This window comes from Toxorhynchites rutilus, chromosome 2, assembly GCF_029784135.1.
Source record: "Toxorhynchites rutilus septentrionalis strain SRP chromosome 2, ASM2978413v1, whole genome shotgun sequence".
In the NCBI taxonomy this organism is placed as follows: domain Eukaryota; kingdom Metazoa; phylum Arthropoda; class Insecta; order Diptera; family Culicidae; genus Toxorhynchites; species Toxorhynchites rutilus.
This window is the reverse complement of record NC_073745.1, coordinates 59,362,396-59,382,861: the sequence shown is the minus strand read 5'-3', so window position 1 is coordinate 59,382,861 and position 20,466 is coordinate 59,362,396. Positions and strand designations below refer to the sequence as shown.

At 36.7% G+C, this 20,466-nt stretch overlaps 1 protein-coding gene across 8 annotated transcripts in view; it reads right to left on the bottom strand.

The window, feature by feature from the left end:
• The window catches only part of LOC129764245 (single-stranded DNA-binding protein 3), a 147,689-nt gene extending 142,801 nt beyond the window's left edge, over positions 1 to 4,888 (bottom strand). For 4 of the 8 annotated variants that reach the window (XM_055763139.1, XM_055763141.1, XM_055763142.1 and 1 more), the window contains exon 1: positions 4,691 to 4,886. The gene's annotated coding sequence lies outside the window, so the exon portion shown is untranslated. Of the gene's footprint in view, positions 1 to 4,690 lie in introns of all 8 variants that reach the window. The other 4 variants (XR_008741088.1, XM_055763143.1, XM_055763144.1 and 1 more) reach the window with 2 other exon arrangements.
• Positions 4,889 to 20,466: the final 15,578 nt, after the last annotated feature.

The window sequence follows — 20,466 nt, the reverse complement described above, 5'->3', positions numbered from 1 at the left end:
AAAAGCTTCCCCTACTTTCATGTAATTGCAATGCCTATTTCCCCCAGGCAGCTTGGTTTTGATGTCTCTGTTAGGGAACACATCTCGGTAGGAACAAGAGTTCCCCCTACTTTTATGTATTTGCAATGTCGATTTCTCCCAGGCAGCTTGGTTTTGATGTCTCTGTTAGGGACCCGCCGCATTTGTCGTCAATATCGACCATTCAGAAGTGGGTATTTCCGTTAGGATAGGGTTGAGATTTTTTAATTGTTCGATAGTTAGTTTCATCACATATATTATTTTCTTCAATATAAAAAATTGTTATGGAGTGCCGAAATCGATTGACGCAAAAATTTCATCAATCCATCATGAATTGACTGAGCAATAAGCGTTTGAAATTGGACAATTTTCACGATGTACTCGATTTTCGATTTTCAATTTGTACCCCAATATGTTCCCGAAAGACGTAATCCTACGTCAAAAAAAAACAAAAAATTTGGAAAAGTGGCGATTCATTTCTCAACATAGTCTCCTTTCAGCTCGTTACACTTGACTCAGCGATGCTCCAACTTCTTTAATCCATCTGAAAAATACGTTTTCTCGAGGTCTGCAAAGTAGGCCTCCGTGGCGGCGATGACCTCCTCATTCGACTCAAATTTCTGCCCGGCGAGTGACTTTTTCAAGTTTGGAAACAAAAAAAAAAGTCGCACAGCACTTATCGGAATGCCCTCGTATAATAATCACCATAAATTATAATACTATCTCTGAACTGTTAAAAATTGAAATGTACAGCAGTATAAGAGTACGTGTATAGTCAAAAACGTTGAATGTTCTATGAAAATATGATGATTAAGATTTAATGATATGTAGTACCATGTATATAATACTAGAAGAATTAATAATTTTGAACGAAATAATATTAGGCTGACAAAAAAGTCCTGCGGTATTTTTTTGGAATTTTCATTTGTTTATAAAATTAGTTACAATCATCTGTTTTAAGTCAAATATGCGCCGTTTTGTTCGATGACTTGTTCCCAACGAGATGCCAACTTCATAATACCCCTGTTATAGAAGCTCGCTTCCTTATTGGCAAAAAAACTCGGATAGCCAATTTTCACAGGCCTCTTTTGTGGCTATCTTCTGACCATGGACTAAAACAGGTGGTAGTCACTTGGTGCAAGGTCCGGACTATACGGCGGATGCAAAAGAACCTTCCATCCGAGCTTCCGGAGCTTCTGGCGCGTCACCAAAAAGTGTGTGGCCTGGCGTTATCCTGATGGAAGACAATGCGGCCTCTGTTTATCAAAGATGGCCTCTTCTTCATGAGTGCTACCTTCAACCGGTCCAGTTGTTGGCAGTACAGGTCCGAATTGAGCGTTTGGCCATAGGGAAGCAGCTCAAAATAGATTATTCCTTGACAACCCCACCAAACACACAACAGAACCTTCTTGGTCGTTAATGAGGGCTTGGCCACCGTCTGAGCCGCTTCAGCGGGCCTCGACCACAACCGTTTGCGCTTCACGTTGTCGTAAGTGACCCACTTTTCATCGCCAGTCACCATCCGCTTCAGAAACGGGTCGATTTTGTTGCGATTCAGCAGCGATTCACATGCGTCGATACGGTCAAAGATGTTTTTTTGCGTCAACGTGTGTGGCACCCATACATCGAGCTTCTTTGTGAATCCAAGCTTCTTCAAATGGTTAATAACGGTTTGATGACTTATCCTCAGCTCTTGGCCGATGCTACGGCTGCTACTATGCCGGTCTTTCTCGGCTAATTCAGCGATTTTGTCGCACTTTTCGACGACAGGCCTTCCGGAGCGTGGCGCATCTTCGACGACCTCTACACCAGAACGAAAACGTTGAAACCATCGTTGTGCGGTGGAAATGGAAACTGTATCGGGTCCATAAACTGCACAAATTTAATTGGCAGCTTGAGATGCATTTTTGCCTTTGTCATAGTAGTACTGTAAAATATGTCGGATTTTCTTTTTATTTTGCTCCATATTTGCGACACTATAACTCACGAACGACTTAACCAAACAAAACACTGTCAAGGGCTATTATAGCGCGCAAAAATACCTTTCCAACAAGCTATAGTATGACTCGATACAATGAATACAACTAGAACTACGCGCTTACAACGACACCTCGCGGAAATACCGCAGGACTTTTTTGACAGCCTAATATTTAAGATTATATCGATATTTAAGATAATATAGTGATATCGATTTACGCAAATTCAGTCGCGAATGATATGAAATGTCGATTTGTTTATCTACTTCCAATGGAAATAGATTGAATGAACTCATTTCATCAGTTTTTTTTTGCAGAATACAAATTCTAGTGAAGGACTTCAACGATATGAGAAAAATATGAATGTTCGGACGGGTAGGTCTCTCAGACTATTCAATCCTTTCAAAGTTTAAACCCTCTTAAAGCCAAAAAGAAGAAGAAGAAGAATCCTTTCATTTACAAATACAAAGTACTCACGGTGGCAGAAATTTTTTGAAATTGTTTAAAAAAAGTGTACTTTTTGAAAATGATTTATTTAAAGTGTCCACGTGGACATTGTCTATACTCCCTCCCCCCATCACCGTGGACAAGCGTGGACATTTCCGTAACCCCTACCCCCCTAAAGTTATCCACGTGGTATGTGGACAGCTCCTTAGTGTCAACGCGCCCCTCATTTGAGCCAACAGCTTCAAGGCCGGATATTCGCCTCTTTATTAGCAAATTCAAAATTAAGAGAAACGGCAAATTCTGAACGAATATTAAGTTTTTCGTTTAGAATAAATATTCTATTTAACAGTGTATCGTGTTTTCTACAAGGAAGCTGAAAGAAAATCTGATAACTGTTATGTTATAATGAGATTTTTGTAAGAATATTGAAATAATTATAATGCTGATCGATTAAGAGTAAGTGGTTCATACAATCAGCAATCAACTATTCTCATTGAGATTGAGAACAAACTTAGAACTGTCTTCAGGGATGGTAGTCTGAGAGGGGGTACACTTGCTTAGTCCCGAGGATGAGATCAGATCATTTAGGAGTTATCGAAACGTAAACAGACAAAAAATCATCATACAAAAATATCTTGAAACGAATCTTCTGAGAATAACACCTCATTACCGTCTCCAAGACCTGTTAAACGAAACGAAAACGATGAATCTGGATAAAATGTTGATGATATGAGTTCACAATAATTTTTATTTAAATTAAATTTTTGACATGCTTCAGTTCTGATCATGTTTTGTCCAATGCACTGATGTTGGTTACTATGGCGTCCGCTTAGGACGTTGTAGTTTGTTTATGGTGTTCTTCGCGCGTAGCAGATATAATGTTTCTCTGTGTTGAGTGCTGTTCACCTTCAAAATAACCAAGAAAAATCAATATTCTAAAAAAACCTAAATTATGAATGGACCAGTTTTATGGCAGTAAACTCAGTAAAATGAGAAATGCAATATCTACTTGAGAATTCGATCATATTCGTTCAAAAATGGTGATTTTCAAAGCCCGACAAACCATGATCATAATTTCTCTTTGAAAAAAAAATCGTTTGAAAACATTAAAAAATTGAAAAATTAAACGACCTTATGGTATTATTAAAATAGAAACTTGTGGTTTTTCAACAAATCCAAACTCGTCTTGATTGCATTTAATTTTTATGAAAATCGATTTGCATTTATTAGTTGCGTGAAAATACCCTATATCAGACAAACCAACATCATTTACCCTACAAGATTTTAAAAATCGGAAGGCCGCCTCAAAATCGGTCGTTTTTTGGGTGATTGGGCCGTGGAGTTACTTAATATAACGTTATCAGACATAATTTTCGTTCATGGTTTTTCACCACCTGCAACCTAGAGGAACTCCTTTACATAGAACACTTATCTGATACAGAAAAGTTCGTTTTGATTAATAATTTGAATTTTTTGAAAAATATTTGTTGCATCTAAATGAAACTCGCAAACGGAACTCTAAACTCAAGACTACCAACGTGACTATCCTCTCAATTTCAGATCCAGCTAGATGGTATACATATGTTCGCAAATGTAGCTACATAATATAATATGCTGATAAGGGATTCACTGGTGGGCTTCTCGATTTTGATAACAATAGTGTATTTCCAATAAATAGAAATTGAAACAAACGCCAGACATTCGAAGAAATTTGCAATTGAATAAGATACAAGCAAAAAAGCTTTCTGAACCAGCTCCTAGAATATCCCGTAATTATTCCAATAAATCAATTATACCTCAGCAATATGGCGACATTCTCTGTTACTCTCCCATTTAAATACCTTTTCTCGTGGCGCGTAAACATAAAGAAATCTGTTTACTTTCCAATCGAGCAAATCGTTATCTTCTGACCTTCAGGTGCGCTGAATAATTGCTAATGTTATTGCACAACATTCTCCGCTATTTCTGATATTTTGCAGTCACCCCAGGTGTGTGATATTGTTGCTCTTGGTTAGAAATGAAGCAAATTTTTCCCGACAGCCAACCGACCATACGGGCAGAGCCATCACAACCCACTTCCCCCAATTGAACATACAAGTAATTTCTCTTCCTGATCTGTTCAGTGAGCCATTCAGAACCTCAGATAGAACAGAAATTTTATCCCAGAAAAAAAGCATTTCCCATCGGCCATCGGTAAAAGTGCCGCAGAGCAAATGTGAATGTAGATGGAACAGAACAAAATAAATTACCTGCAGCCAAACAACAGTGTGTGTGGTTTGATTTGCACTTAATTCAGTCACGTTTTTAGTAGAAAAGACACATTTTAACACCACTGATATACACTAAACCGACAAACGGGAAGAAAAGAATCTGAATCAGAACTTTTCCGGGCGCAGCACTACACGAGAACGAGATTTTTTTTTCGGATGCGATTCTAATAGGATTAGCTGTCAAACTCTGTGCAAGAAAACACACAAGCACACGCACACACTGCCGCGAGTTGGTGCAATGTTTATGGGGCAGAGGTACAGCTGTTCTCACACACTATACCGAAGGTTAGTTCGTTGAGAATGGCCAAGCAGAGCGACACAATAACGAATTTAATATTTTTCCACCACTAACTCAGCCGAAAAGTTAGGATTGCGGTTACCTGCCTATAAAGTAACTTGCTCGGTGCAGATGCATTGAGTGTTCGTTTCAGGGCTGGAAACGAGCGTCACTCAAACGTAATCAGCATGGATAAGCAAACTGAACGAACTTTGTTTTCAAATTGACGGTTCGTTTGGGGTCAAGGAGTATTTGGAAAATATTATACCTTAATTACTTTCGTTGACGAAATTGAACTTCGTTTTCCGAATTTGGGAAGCGATACTGACAATTCACGATGACGATGTCGATATGGCGGTATCTGGATATAACATTAGTTTGTATGGAGCAAACTATTCTCTATCAGATTAGTTGCCCGGAGGCAGTTTTAAATTGCTAAAATTTGTATGAAATTTTTTTTATGATTTTTAAGCACGTTGTCCTGACCCTAATTTCAACTGTTTTCTATAAATTTTCAGATATCAACAAAACCAACGTTTCCATTATATAATATAAAATTATCTTTAGACACAATTTTTGTAGGATATTTTCTCATCACTTGCAAGCAAAAATGATTTTCATTTACATAGAATACTACAGTAAAATCTGTTTTTGTGCGAATTTTTTTTTGTGCGTCCATTTAGTTTTTGCGATGGTTCATATGCATTTCACAAAACAGCCACGCGCAACCCAGCAAACATTAAATCGTATAATTTTGCACGTACTAAGTCTTACAAGAAATCAGAATAAATCATAATCGCATATAATATCAATCAAAGTATGTATCTTGTATATTTGAAATCGCATAAAATATAAAAACACAATTTTATGTATCATCATCAAATTAAGTCGCAATTCGGTATAATAAACATCAATGTTATGATGTACATTGTCGTAAAATATATTTAATCCGCATCATATGCGTATATTACGCTGATGCAGTTTGTGTGTCGTATAAGCGTATAATTTAAATCGATTCAGTACTGTAGTAAATCGCGTTGCATGCTGAAGAAAATCATGAAACAGTAAATCATATTAGATCCTAATAAAGAACATATTACATCATATTGAAATGTCAATGAAATGCTGATGCACGCGAAAGTTTTAACCGCTGTTGAATTAAATTTCAGATAGCCGCGCGAGATAGCTGGTGGATGATAATCCAGACGACCGGAGTTCGAACCCACATTGGAGCAGTTTTCACCAAACATCAATCTGTGTCATTTTAAACATTCATATTCCACTCCCAACATAAGTCAATCATTCAATTATTATTTCTACGAACATAAATACTCATATATAAAAATGGTGATTCGTGAGGTTATAATAAACATTTAACGAAAATATTTTGCGCCATTTGTTTTTTTTATGTCTGTAATAAATCGTATATGAGTATGGCAAAAGTCGTATTTGGCGCTTTGACAATTCATGAATATATTCATATTAGATCGCAATTCAATTTCAACATAATCGCTATTATAGCCGGTCAAAGTTGCATATTCATCCAAACAAATTCGGTAAGCATTTGCCATGTATGTATATGGCCTCCACTTTTGCATGGATATGCCAGTTAGGCGCATTATGTGCCAACCAAATTTTAGGGCATATGATGTTATATATACGCTTGTTATGCGATTTAATGTTTGCTGGGAACCGAGAAGGCAAAGTGTCCCATCGCAAAGTAGGGAAACAAAAGGGAATTGAACGGTGAATGGCGTGGATTTGGGTTATTTTCTTGGGAGAAACCTTTTCTCATGCGGTCCCTATCTACCGCACACAAAAAGTTTCTTTTCGAAATGTGTACCGAACACGATTTTTTAAAGCTGCTGGTGAAGTTTTGCACAATTTTTTTCATGCGACTTTTTTATGCAGGGGATAGGGAAAGGTTTGCATGTAATTTGATTTGGGAAAAAAAAATTTAATTAATAATTTTTATTTTTAAAGTGAGCTTATTCCTTTTGTAAACCCATATTATCCGCTCACCCCCCAATTCGCTAGAATGAACACACTTTTGCAATTTAAATTAAGACTTAAAGTTAACTTTTCTGTATCCTATTCGGTATCCGTATCCTATGTAAAAGTAACACGTTTTTGGGAACATGCAAATTGTAAAAAAAACATATAGGGCCCGATTCTCGAATACACTTCACGGTGGAAACGAAATGAAATGTATCCGTGATGACAACGGTACGGTGTCGACATCTGGATATGAAATTAGTTTCACACTAAAACTTATTTCTAAACGAAATCGTTGTTATTTTGATATAGTTTTCTTGAGAATCTCTAATATAAAATCATTATCAGGCACAATTTTCATTCAAAATTCACTCACGACTTGCAAACAAAGTATTGTTCTAGGAAACAGACTACATATTCGATTTAAAAAAGTACATTTTCATTCATTATTTTAATTTTGGACGCGTATTTATTGCACCCGCAAATTAACAATCATTTTTATTTCATAAATTGGTACACGAAGCTGCTGGCAAGGTGAAATAAATAAAATTTAAAAATATCTTTTAAATTGCCATTTATAGAATTACATACTTCTGGAATTATCTTAGCTATGAATGCTTTCGAGATTCTAAAAATATCGTTTTTTAATTTCACTCTTGCAGGTATAGCGTACCTCATGAGTGTAGCTTGGCTTTGTGTCTTTGGACCAATGAAATCCAACAGTGTTTCCACTTATTCAGGTGTTTTTCTCAACACTGCTATGTACTCTAGAGGGTCATCATCGTAGAGTGCCTTCAAAATTTTATTTGTTGCTCCTTTTCCTTGCATCCAATTCTTGGCCCAAATCCTTTTGCCTTTCTGCTTTTTCGGATAGTACCTTCAGTTCGAAGAAATTCAGTACAAAGTATTTTTATACACGGTCAGCGTGTATTTCGCGATAAAATTGTGCAACTAAATAAAATAAATGCAACTGAAAACCTGAGACGAAAACTGCCAATAGAGAAGTCGATTTCGGATCAATCATCTGTCAAATACGGCCTGATTGCTGTTTCTGACTATTTGATGGATATTTTCAAATTATCTGGCATCCCTGGTAAGCCAATGCAGTAGTATCTAGTTTCTCGTCAGCAGCTCACACTGTGTGAACGGACAAGGCGAGTCAACCAATTGTTAAGCGAGTTCACCGGCCCAGTAGCTGCTCACTGTCAAGTCAGCTACTAGCAACGTATAAATGGGCCTTTATTCGTTTCACTCGTTTCGGGCTCACTTCGAGATCCTTAAGTGCACCGTGAAGTCAACGTGAAGGAATGAAATGTCAAATATTCTCCCATGGGAATCGTATGGTAGCATTCACACACACAATCACCGGCAACTTTGACGTCGGCAAAATAAGTCCAATGGGCACCTTACACGATCAACCGGATTGACAATAAGTGTCTTCAATATCGTGACAGCTAGGCTTTCAACATCTGATCTAACCTCAATCAATATTTTTCCACCTTACACGGTCAATATCGCCCTCAACCCGAGACAACGAAAATATCCGCGATGGCTAGTGGCGACATTTGAGTTTGGGATCCAAACTATTCTCTATCAGATTAGAAGGCTATAAGGTAATTTTCAATTGGTAAAATTTGAATGAAAATATCTACTTGGTATTATTCAATTAGTTGAAGCGCGTAGTCCTAACCTTAACTTAACCTATTTCCCCTGAATTTTCAGATATTCCTACTAAAATGTATTATTATAATATAACGTCAATTTCAGACATAATTTTTGTATGAGATTTTCTCACCACTTGCAGGAAAAAAGTGATTTGCATTCACATAGAATACTAATTTGATTTGTAAAAGTTAATTTTCATTCATAATTTACACTTTAGAATTCGGTTTTTCTTCTCAAAAATACATCATAATACTCGTTTCACAAATACAGACTGTTCCTTTCAGTTTCAGAGATGCCAGATTATTTTAGTTTGCGAAAATATATGCAGGTTATTTTATCTGCAAGCAAATGTTTTTATTCCATAAATGAGACTATGACAGTAGAACCCCGATTATCCGCGAGCGGGTGATCCGCCCTGCGGATTATTCGTGACTGCGAGTTCCATAGTAAATCAATAGGCCTTTCCGGAATTTGTTAGTGAGTGGTAGGCCCATGCTCTTTTGTTGTGATCATGGCTTTTACATTATTTAGCCACTGGTGTACACGACCTTATAGATGGATAATTGATTGATTTCTGTATTGATAGAACATAGTTTATATGTTGAAACATCTCTTTTTGTGTTTGCATGTTTTTTATCCTTTAATGGGTCATCCGCGATTTTCGTTAATCGCGGTGAGTTTGCCCAACTATTCCGCGGATAATCGGGATTCTACTGTAGCTTGAAGTAACACATGATGTTTTTTCATCTGTGCTTTTCCAAGATCTTCTCATTATCCAAATTTTATAGCGGAGTGTGAAGAAACACACAACCCGCGCACTAGCGCAAAGAATGACCGAGTTCAACGTTAAAAAATTCCTAAAACGTTAAGTTTCATCCACTCTCTCACCATCACTTTGTCAGTTTACTTTGAAGTTTTGATTTGTATCGTGAAAAGTACCGTATTTTGCTATTCAAAGTATCGGTTTTCCAAACCAAAAGCTTCCATTTACGATTCCTACAATTTCAGTGGTTCGTGAATTTTAATTGCAATCGCAAAAAAGACTAACAAAAATTAAATGTGCGCTTGTATATCTGGCAACTCAGTCTGGAAGTCCGTGAGGTAAAACGTCAACATCATGCATCCATATGAAATGTCACGATATTGAAGCCCGAAAATCAGAAAATCCGGATTTCTGCGTTGTCGGCCATGTTCAGCTGTCATTATGCTCTCAAATGTCATCATATTGTCAATAAATTTGACCGTGTAATGGGCACCTTACACGATCAAACTGATTGACAATAAGTGTCTTCAATATCGTGACAGCTAGGCTTTCGACATCCGATCTAACCTCAATCAATATTTTGCCACCTTACACGGTCAATATCGCCCTCAACCCGAGACAACGAAAATATCCGCGATGGCTAGTGGCGACATTCGTGTTTGGGATCCAAACTATTCTCCATCAGATTAGAAGGCTAAAAGGCAATTTTCAATTGGTAAAATTTGAATGAAAATATCTACTTGGTATTATTTAATTAGTTGAAGCGCGTAGTCCTAACTCTGACTTAACCTATTTTCTATGAATTTTCAGATATTCCTACTAAAATTTATTATTATTATATAACGTCAGTTTCAGATACAATTTTTGTATGGGATTTTCTCACCACTTGCAGAAAAAAAGTGATTTGCATTCACATAGAATACTAATTTGATTTGGAAAAGTTAATTTTCATTAATAATTTACACTTTAAAACTCGTTTTTCCTTCTCAAAAACACATCATAATACTCGCTTCACAAATACAGACTGATCCTTTCAGTTTCAGGGATGCCAGATTATTTTAGATTGCGAAAATATAAAATATATTATCTGCAAGCAAATGTTTTTATTCGATAAATAAGACTATGACAGTAGAACCCTGATTATCTGTATCTGTATCTGTACCTCGATTATCTGTATCTGTATCTATTTCTGTATTGATAAAATATAGTTTCTATGTTTAAACATCATCCCGACTATTCGTGGATAATCGGGATTCTACTGTAACTTCAATTAACACGTGATTTTTTTTCACCTGTGATTTTCCCAGATCTTCTCATTCTCCAAATTTTATAGCGGAGTGTGAAGAAACACACAACTTAGACCCCGCTCGCTAGCGCAAAAAATGACATTCACTCTCTCACCATCACATTGTCAGTTTACTTTGAGGTTTCGATTTGTATCGCGAAAAGTACTGTATTTTGCTATTTTAGGTACAGTAATTTACATTTAATGCGACATTTTTCTAATTGTATGCGACACGTTTAGTTAGACATTTTTGTAAACATCGAGTTCGGGCCCAAATTATGGCCCCACATTGAAATTCGCCGCCAGACGTCGACGCTGTACCACTCTCATCTTCAATGTCCAATTACAGGTCAAATCGCCTCCAATGCGACACTGAGTGGTTCCTCGGCATGTCGCATTAAATGTAAATTACTGTATCAGTTTTCCAAACCGAAAGCTTTCATTTATGATTCCTACAATTTCAGAAGTTTATTAATTTTAATTGCAATCGCAAAAAAGACTAACAAACATTAAATGTCCGCTTGCAAATCTGGCAACTCAGTCTGGAAGTCCGTGAGGTAAAACGTCATCATCATGCATCCATATGAAACGTCACGATATTGATGCCCGAAAATCAGAAAATCCGGATTTCTGCGTTGTCGGCCATGTTCAGCTGTCATTATGCTCTCAAATGTCATCATATTGTCAATAAATTTGACCGTGTAAGGTCCGCTCAAGAGAATAGTTGACGGGACGGTGACGCTGTATGTGTAGCGCACTTGAATGGTAAAAGTGGTCGAAACCAAGGCGCTAGTATAAATGTATGACAGCCCAGCAAACATTAAATCGTATAATTTTGCACGTTCTAAGTCTTACAAGAAATCAGAATAAATCATAATCGCATATAATATCAATCAAAGTATGTATCGTGTATATTTGAAATCGCATAAAATGTAGAAACTCGATTTTATATACCATTATCAAATTATGTCGCAATTCGGTATAATAAACATCGATTTTATGATGTACATTGTCGTAAAATATATTTAATCCGCATCATATGCGTATATTACGCTGATGCAGTTTGTGTGTCGTATAAGCGAATAATTTTAATCGAACCAGTACTGTAGTAAATCGTGTTGCATGCTGAAGAAAATCATGAAACAGTAAATCATATTAGATCCTAATAAAGAACATATTACATCATATTGAAATGTCAATGAAATGCGGATGCACTCGAAATGATGAAATGCACTCGAAATTGCTGATGTTCGATGAAAAAACAACGGCAATGGAACATGCAGCAAAACGAAATGAACTACGCTATTGAACGCCATATATACACCACATCGAATTTGGTTGCCAGATTGATTTATTATATTTATTAAAATAGTACTCAGAATTTAGTTGGATATGCTTGTGAAAACAAATTGTACAGGGAAAATTGTAATAAAAATAATTTAAAATTAAGATAGTTTCATTGATATTCATTTTTTTTCTTCCAGTTCAATGATATTATATATTTGGTTTCTATGATAGGGAAATCAAAGATCCTTTTCTTTGGAACATAGTTAAATAATGAAATCGGCAACCAGGAATGACTGATCCTACTGCATAGAATTATTAGGTTATATCATATCGAATCGGTTCCCGGAATAAATCGCCACAGAAAACGACTGCAACAGAAACCACCGCTTATAAAATGTGTAGTAGGCTATAAATATTGTGGCGCGGTATTGTATTTCAAAACAAGAATTAACCGGGCAAACGTATCGCCCCAGGCAAACGTAACGCCCCGGGCAGACGTATACCGTCCGACGCTCGCTAGAGCTCGGTCGGACATTGCTAAAGGATCGTATCCTATGTTTCAAACTAACCGGGCAATCAGTGGATCCCAGGTTTGCGTGCGAGACACCGCCGCTTCCGACGGCGGGTCGGCGGTGGACTCGGATTGCGTCATCTTGGCGGCATGGGCCGCCTCGATTCCTTATCCTCGCCAAATGGGGACTTCGTCCCCATTACATTGTCCTCAGAATAAATTTCGAAAAACGAGAACAAGAGAATAAATTTATAATAGAAATGTGAGGCACATGATGTTTTTCCCGCGCCAAATATTTCTAGCCTACTACACTTTTTCTAAGCGGTTGTTTCTGTTGCAGTTGTTTACTGTGGCGATTTATTCCGGTCACCTATCGAATCATATGTATGAGTTTTAACCGCTGTTGAATTAAATTTCAGATAGCCGCGCGAGATAGCTGGTGGATGATAATCCAGACGACCGGAGTTCGAACCCACATCGGAGCAGTTTTCACCAAACATCAATCTGTGGCATTTTAAACTGTAACACAAGTAAATTAAATAATTATTATTTCTACAAATATAAATACTCATATATGAAAATGGCGATTCGTGAAACTACGCCATTCTTGCATTTTCACATGCGAAAGTAGTGGACATGAGAATGAAATTCTACAAAATCATCCCTTCTTTTTCACATAAATTCGCGAAACCCGAACATAGTAGGCATCGTTCGAATAAGCATCGTCGCCGGCAGCGTTCTGATGCTGTTTGTAAACAATACCGACAGCAATTCTAATATGGCTGAACGTGCATTTCATATGATTGTTTCACCTGGTATGTATAGAGGCGCCTTGGTCGAAACGAACAAAAATCACTCGTTTCGAAAAGCGGAATGCCACCCCTGGTTAAACCCTAGAAACTTTTCCAATATAACAAGCCGTAGTAAATAGAATACCAGGTATAATACTCCCCAAATTTTTCATTTAGCGATAGGTAAAGAAAAAATAGCAAAAAATAGTTTTAAGACCATTCGCGATGACATTTGATGGCTGGTTTGACAACTAATTTTGACGTAGGATTACGTCTTTCGGGAACATATTGGGGTACAAATTGAAAATCGAAAATCGAGCGCACCGTGAAAATTGTCCAATTTCAAATGCTTATTGTTCAGTGATTTCATGATGGATTGATGAGATTTTTGCGTCAATCTATTTCAGCACTCCATAACAATTTTTTACATTGAATGAAATAATATATGTCATGAAACTAACTATCGAACAATTGAAGAATCTCAACCCCTATCCTAACAGAAATACCCACTTCTGATAGGTCGAAATTGATGACATATGCGGCGGGTCCCAAACAGAGACATCAAAACCAAGCTGCCTAGGGGAAATTAGCATTGCAGATACATGAAAGTAGGGGGAGATTTTTTTCCCACCGACATGTATTCCCTAACAGAGATTTCAAATCCATGGTGTCTGGGAGAAATCAGCATGTAAATACCCTCGATAGTTTAACTAACGACGCGCACAAATGGATAGTGCTCATTGTAACTAGCGTGGGCATTGCTGATTGCATACGTGCTGGCGAATAAGTTGGGAGCGATGAACGAGTGTTTTTCCGTTCCAATAAGAATCTTTCGATGGGTTGGTTGAAGAATGATGTTTCAATGAACTGAATAGAACTTATGCTTGATAGAATATAAATAAAATTTAAATTTGGAACTTTTATGTTGGTTGCTTCGTAAAACTTTTAGCACAACTGTAAGTGTAAAATTGTGTATGGTAGCTATTGTGTTAAAATGACTTGAAATATGAAACAATTTTTTTTCTCCCATGGAAAGTTCATGCGACGAGGAAAATTGTAAAAATGAAGAAATATTCGAAAAAGTGATTTCACATATGCTCTACATACGTATTGGGTGCTGTTAGCATTGAGGCATGTAGCATCGTGTTCCGTTGGGTTTAAAGTGAAAAGGAAATGGGTTGAATAAATACTCAGAAAATAAAAAGTTATGAATGAAATTACTTTTCCATTTCAAATATATTTTCTCTATACTAAAGTAACACTTTTTTCTGGTGAGAAAAATTGGATTCGATAATGAAAATTATCTTATATTGCTTTGATGAGCTTTTTTTTCTTTATTTCATCCATACATAACACAGGCGCCATCTCGTCCAGGACCACAGAGGGCGGCTTTGGTACGTGATACGCGCCATCTAATCTATCATTATCACTCGGTTATGGACACTGGTGAAGTGAACAAACAATACCTAACAAGCAGACAAAACGGAGCCAAATCATTATCGAAGAGTTTAATAATGTAATTCTTCAAACGTATCCAAAATCAGCGTGCAGCAGATAGCCTAACGGAATCCTACGTCAACTATGCGGTCGTGTCTTGGGCACAACCCTCCTGTGACTTTTTTAACCAACTAAAATTAAAATCCGGAATAAATCAGGATAGCTTATGTTGGATTGTCCGGGAGGTTTGTAAAAACAAAAGCATCATAAAATTTTGAAAAATTTAATTAATGTAAATTAGCTTATATTGGAAAAGTTTCATTTACAGTGACGCTAGAGATTTAACGTTTTTTCCATTGTGAGAATTTTAAAGGGATTTTCTGATCCTTCAAATTGTTTCCCAAAAACCTATAACACCACCGCAGCGAATTGCAGAGAAATCAATATTCAATGATTTATTTGAATGCATCGTCCATACTTTGCAATAAATCTTTACTCATAAAATAAGTGGATGAATTGTTATATATTTTTTTAAATTTTGACGTTGTATGATTCGATTCTAGATATATTTACTATAGATTCGCTATTAAAGTTAATTCTACTTCAAATCTGACGAGCAAATGTTGCATAAAATTTTATTACTTTGAATTCAAATAGTTTCTCATGTGTTATGTTTCACTCTGAAACGTATTCATTCATCAATAATCAAACGGCTACTCGTACATACACATCATAGAAGATAATGTCGTTCTTTAAACTTAATCTCGTTATGATTTCTCTAATTCGTCAGATATTCTGAATTTACGGAATGTGCATCTAGCACTGTTTTGAAAAGCCTGAAAACATTTATGCGTGAAAATAATTCGCGATTTTCACTCTTGAAAAGCTTATTTAGTCAATTTATAACAATTGATAAGACAGTTAGATACAGTTGTGTATCTGGAGAATTTGTGAATACATTTGCGGAAAGCTATTATTACAGTTCTCATTTCAAACCAGGAATACTTTGACAGGATCTCGGTATACCGTTCTGTATCATATTTCGGACACTTTGTTCCAAAATCTTGAAATGCTTAATGCACTGATGATATAACTATAAAATAAATGTCACAATTTCTTCTTTAGAGTAATCCCTTGGTTTCACTATCATTTCATATGAGAACTACATTTGAATTATAACATAATCGGCAAAAATCTGACAACACTACTCATTATCGTTTGTGTTTGACGTTTTGCTTAGCGTGAGCACGTAGAATAAATAATAAATAATAAATTTCTCACGTGTTTCATCAGTTCTCATCATCGGTAACAGTTTACTGTGATTGCTTGGTAAGTGTTTCGCAGTTGATTATAAAATATAATCAAGTGTAATGTAATTTTCGTGCAAAAAATTACAAAATAAAGTGTCCGAAATTTGAATTCAATCTGTCCGAAATTTGATTTAGTGTCCGAAGTTTGCTTCATTTGAAAAGCATTTTATTCGATGATTTTTTTATGTTTTCAATCAAATAGGTACCAAAGTAGAGCTTGAGTTTGAGCTTGGGTAGACTGTACAATTCGTAGTTGCTCTCCGTGATTGACCTGAACCAACCAAATTGCACAAATTGAAAATATCACTCAAATAATACCTGAGCATAAAGCTTAGATCTGTTTTCTGCATCATGTGCCGTGAGCGTCCGAAATATGATTCAGAACGGTATTTAGTACAGATAATTTTCATTCTGATAAAGTAAAATGTAAAAAAATCAAGAAAAATTAGAATCATTCCTGAAAAATCAGGCAAAATTTAGTGTTTGTCAGGATATTGGGAAACGTGCAAAAAAGCCCGGAAAATACTGAAAAATCAGGAAAAAAACACGTTTCGTATAAATTCGTGGCGGTTTGATGCCTTGTTTCAAATATTCTTACCATGCCTCACTCTCCGACAAGCGTTTCAGATATATATATAATAACAACAAATAAAAGCTTCTGAATCGGCTCAACAATGACACGATGAACGTGATATAAATTTCAAAACATTTGATTGAACAGTGTGGGTAGCTCCAAAGTTTCAATAACTGAAACTATGAAGCCTAAGTTTTGCAAGAATATTTATGTATCGATAAGCATCGTCAAACAAATGAGCTATTTGATGCTAGAGTAATATTGTTTATGCTAATAAACCAGATTTTTCTATGCAACAAATTTTTGAATGATTTTTGGAGGTAAGAGTACAGATGAAAAAAAATTAACCCCCCATTACAGATGAATTCTGTGGTCACCTACACTGTATATAAGTTACAACGCTACAACATCTTTGATTGAGCGTAATCTCCACACTGGAGAAATAGTTTAGTAAAAGCAGCTACCAAATCTTTAGTAGCCAAAACATTGGTAAATTATACAAATGTTTTGTAAATATTACCAAAATTGCGTAAAAGCGATGTCAGACGCAATGAACGTTCCTACCAGAGATTCGTAGATTTTACTTCATACCATTAGTAACTTTGTTTTTTTGTCATACCTAACATCTGTGATGTGCGCACTTTGCAAATCGCCATTTCTATTTTGGAGATGAAGCGATTCGGAGGTAAGCATTTTTTTGATGTTACGTTTCATTACATATATACATATTTAATATTATTAACATATGTATTTCTTTTCTTCATAGAGACACGAGAGAACAAAATGCGGATGAAACGTGCTGGTGCTACCCAAGACGGGTCTATGGTACTAGGTGAGGCCGTTTCGTCACTAAGTTGGTTAGGGGAGCGGTATATGAAAACAGCACGGAGGAAAGCAGAAGGGGAATTATTTGCTTGTAGCGTGAAAGAGACAGACTGATCACGAGCGAGCTTCGGCAATAGCGTATTGTGTTTTGTTTACAAACAAAACACAGTAGACTTCCAAGATGGCTGAAGAGTGGTTTTAGCAAGTTGGCCCACCTTAGTATATACTTCTAGGCGCCTTGGTGCTACCGACACTCCCTACATAATGCTAACTAGAGCGATGCAACAGAACGATGAACGGGAACTTTCCTCGTGTACGCTGCTCATAGAATAAGTTATATATTATTATTATAATGTATTCTAAGTATGTGGAGTTAAATGTAATCAAATAGAATTTTTCAAATTAAAAATAATTTTTAAAAAAACATTTTTATTATCCCTGATGATTATCTCTCACAAATGAGAAGCAAAATTTTCACTGATATTGCACCAATGTTGGACCAACAAATCGTAGTTTGTTTGACGTTTGTGCCTACCATTTTTCTTTCGTAATATGTACCAATGATTAGTAGGGTAGAAAATGACTAGAGAATTGGTAACATGTACCAAAAAATTCGTCGTATTTACTAACTATTCCTCTCAGTGCAAATTCGAAGTTGGAATTAAATTAGACATGCTCAATCCGCACAACAAAATACTGATCAGATTTATCTGCTCGAATACATTCCTCCAACGTTTATTCCACACGCTAGCATGTAAGCATTTGCCCAATTCATAAGATCGCCTCGGCGATGTGTTCGTCCTTCATGCTTCTCTATTTTGAACAACAATCTTCTCACGTTTTGAACCGTGCAACACGCAAAATCCACGAAAAATAAAATCCAACAGGTGCTGAGGATGGCTATCTCAATGTTTCAATCGCTCAATGTTCATGTTTAGTAACGTTTCTGAGATGAGATGACAGCCAGCGGACCAGCGGAAAAATTTATTATGCCAATAACACGAACTTGTGATGTCATTTTTATGAAAGCCATTTTCTACCCCTTGTCATATTCAATTGTTTTGGTTCTGAAAAGGAGTCGGAATGCAAATTGCATTCCGACGATTTGCTCGTCAATGCGAGGTTCGAGGTCTTTAGACGGGAAGTGGCGCCCTTTGGCGAGTACATTGATGCAAAGGAGTTTTGATTGAATGCGATGATGAACTTATTGACTGCAGGTGTCCATTTAAGTAGATTCGCACTTGAGAGGGGTCCTCGATAGTCGACCGGACAAATCGAAGTGATTTGCGTGTCGGCGAATAATTACAGCGACCTTGGTGCGGTGCGCTTCGTGAATGAGTGCCGTAAAGGGTGTTTATGAGTATTTATGGTAACCGTGTTCAGAAAGTATGCTGTTTTCATATATTACACATATTATGGGATAAAAAAAACATTGTCGAGTATTATAAGACAGACCCAGGTCTATTGCAATATGGGTATATGACACGAGATAAGACCTATCACGAGGGTCGTACGAAAAGTTCGCGCAAGAATTAAAAAAAAATTGAACAAAATTGTTTGGGGGAAACCTTTTTTATTTTGCAACATTTTTTGTTCAAATCTGAAAAATAATTATTCGTTTCTGCAATCACTTCCTCCATAGACTAACATCTTTTCCCGCCAGCCATTTCTTCAAATTGTGGATCAAATAGTATTCCGAGGGATCCAAGTCTGGAGATTAGGGGGATCTAAAACGAGTTGGAACCCTATTCCATTAATATCAATACCACAACTGCTGAGGCGTGAACTGGTGCGTTGCCGTGATGCAAAAATCCTTTTTTTTTGGACCAATCGTATGCGTTTTTCTTGCAGCTGGGTTTTCAAACAGTCCAGTAACGATTAACAATATGCACCTGTAATGGTTTTACTTTTTCCAGATAGTCGATGAAGATTATTCTTTGCGACAGTCACCCTAATCTTTTCGGCGAAAGGAACGGTCTTCACCATTTTGGGTGCAGACTTCCCCTTGTAACCCATTGTTTAGATGGTTCTTATGTCTCACGAGTATAATATTGTATTCATGTTCCATTCACAGTGACGAAATGACGCTTGAAGTTCTGCGGATTCTTCTGGTACAGCTGCAAATCTCCCTTTTGAGTCATTTTGGTCAAGCGTGCGCAATCGCGGCACCCATCTTGCGGATAGCTTTGTCATGTCCATATGTTGATGCAGAATATTATGTACCCGTTCATTCGAGATGCCTACAGCCATAGCAATTTCACGCACCTTCATTCTCCTGTCATCCATCATCATATCATGGATTTTATCAATGATCTCTGGAGTAGTTGTAACAGAGCTAAATAAAACACAGCCTTCTCGGTCAAGAGGTACGATACAAGAGAGAGAATTTATTTCAACGTCTGCTTATGTTTACATTGCAGCCTACTCCGGTTCATGCCTACTACATCCCTCCCTTATTTTAATTAGATTCTTACAATTTTTATTATTCGATTAATTTCAGAAAACCATCAATTTACTCTAAACGTGAAATCTTATATAGAAAGTAGTCATTGAAAATTTCAGGTCTTCGTTTCTCACGACCGCTACGTGTTGCTTGTACCCTTGGAAGTTCCTCAATAGTCTCATGAGCAATACTTGACGGTTTCGATTTCCTTCCGGTTTCAAGTAGCGCGTCTCCGGTGTTAGATTCTGTATTAATAGAACTTTCCAAAGGTTTGTTAGAAACTAAATATTTTGCATGATTGATATGTCTATCTATTTCTACACCCGTGGATAGATTCTTCACTGTAATTCTTGTCCCATTTTTCCGCACTACAACGTATGGTTGGGGGTTGAAATTAGTCGTCAGTTTACTTCGTTTTATCATATTCTTGAGAATGACATGATCACCAACATCAATGCTGGAATGTCTCGAACGCCTTCTTTGGTCACCATATATCTTTCCTTTCTCCTTTTTAGTTTTGTCTGCTTCCTTCATCTCCTTAATGTGTACATCTTCTTCTGTATGCTTTATTTCAGGAATCTTATCCTTCAAG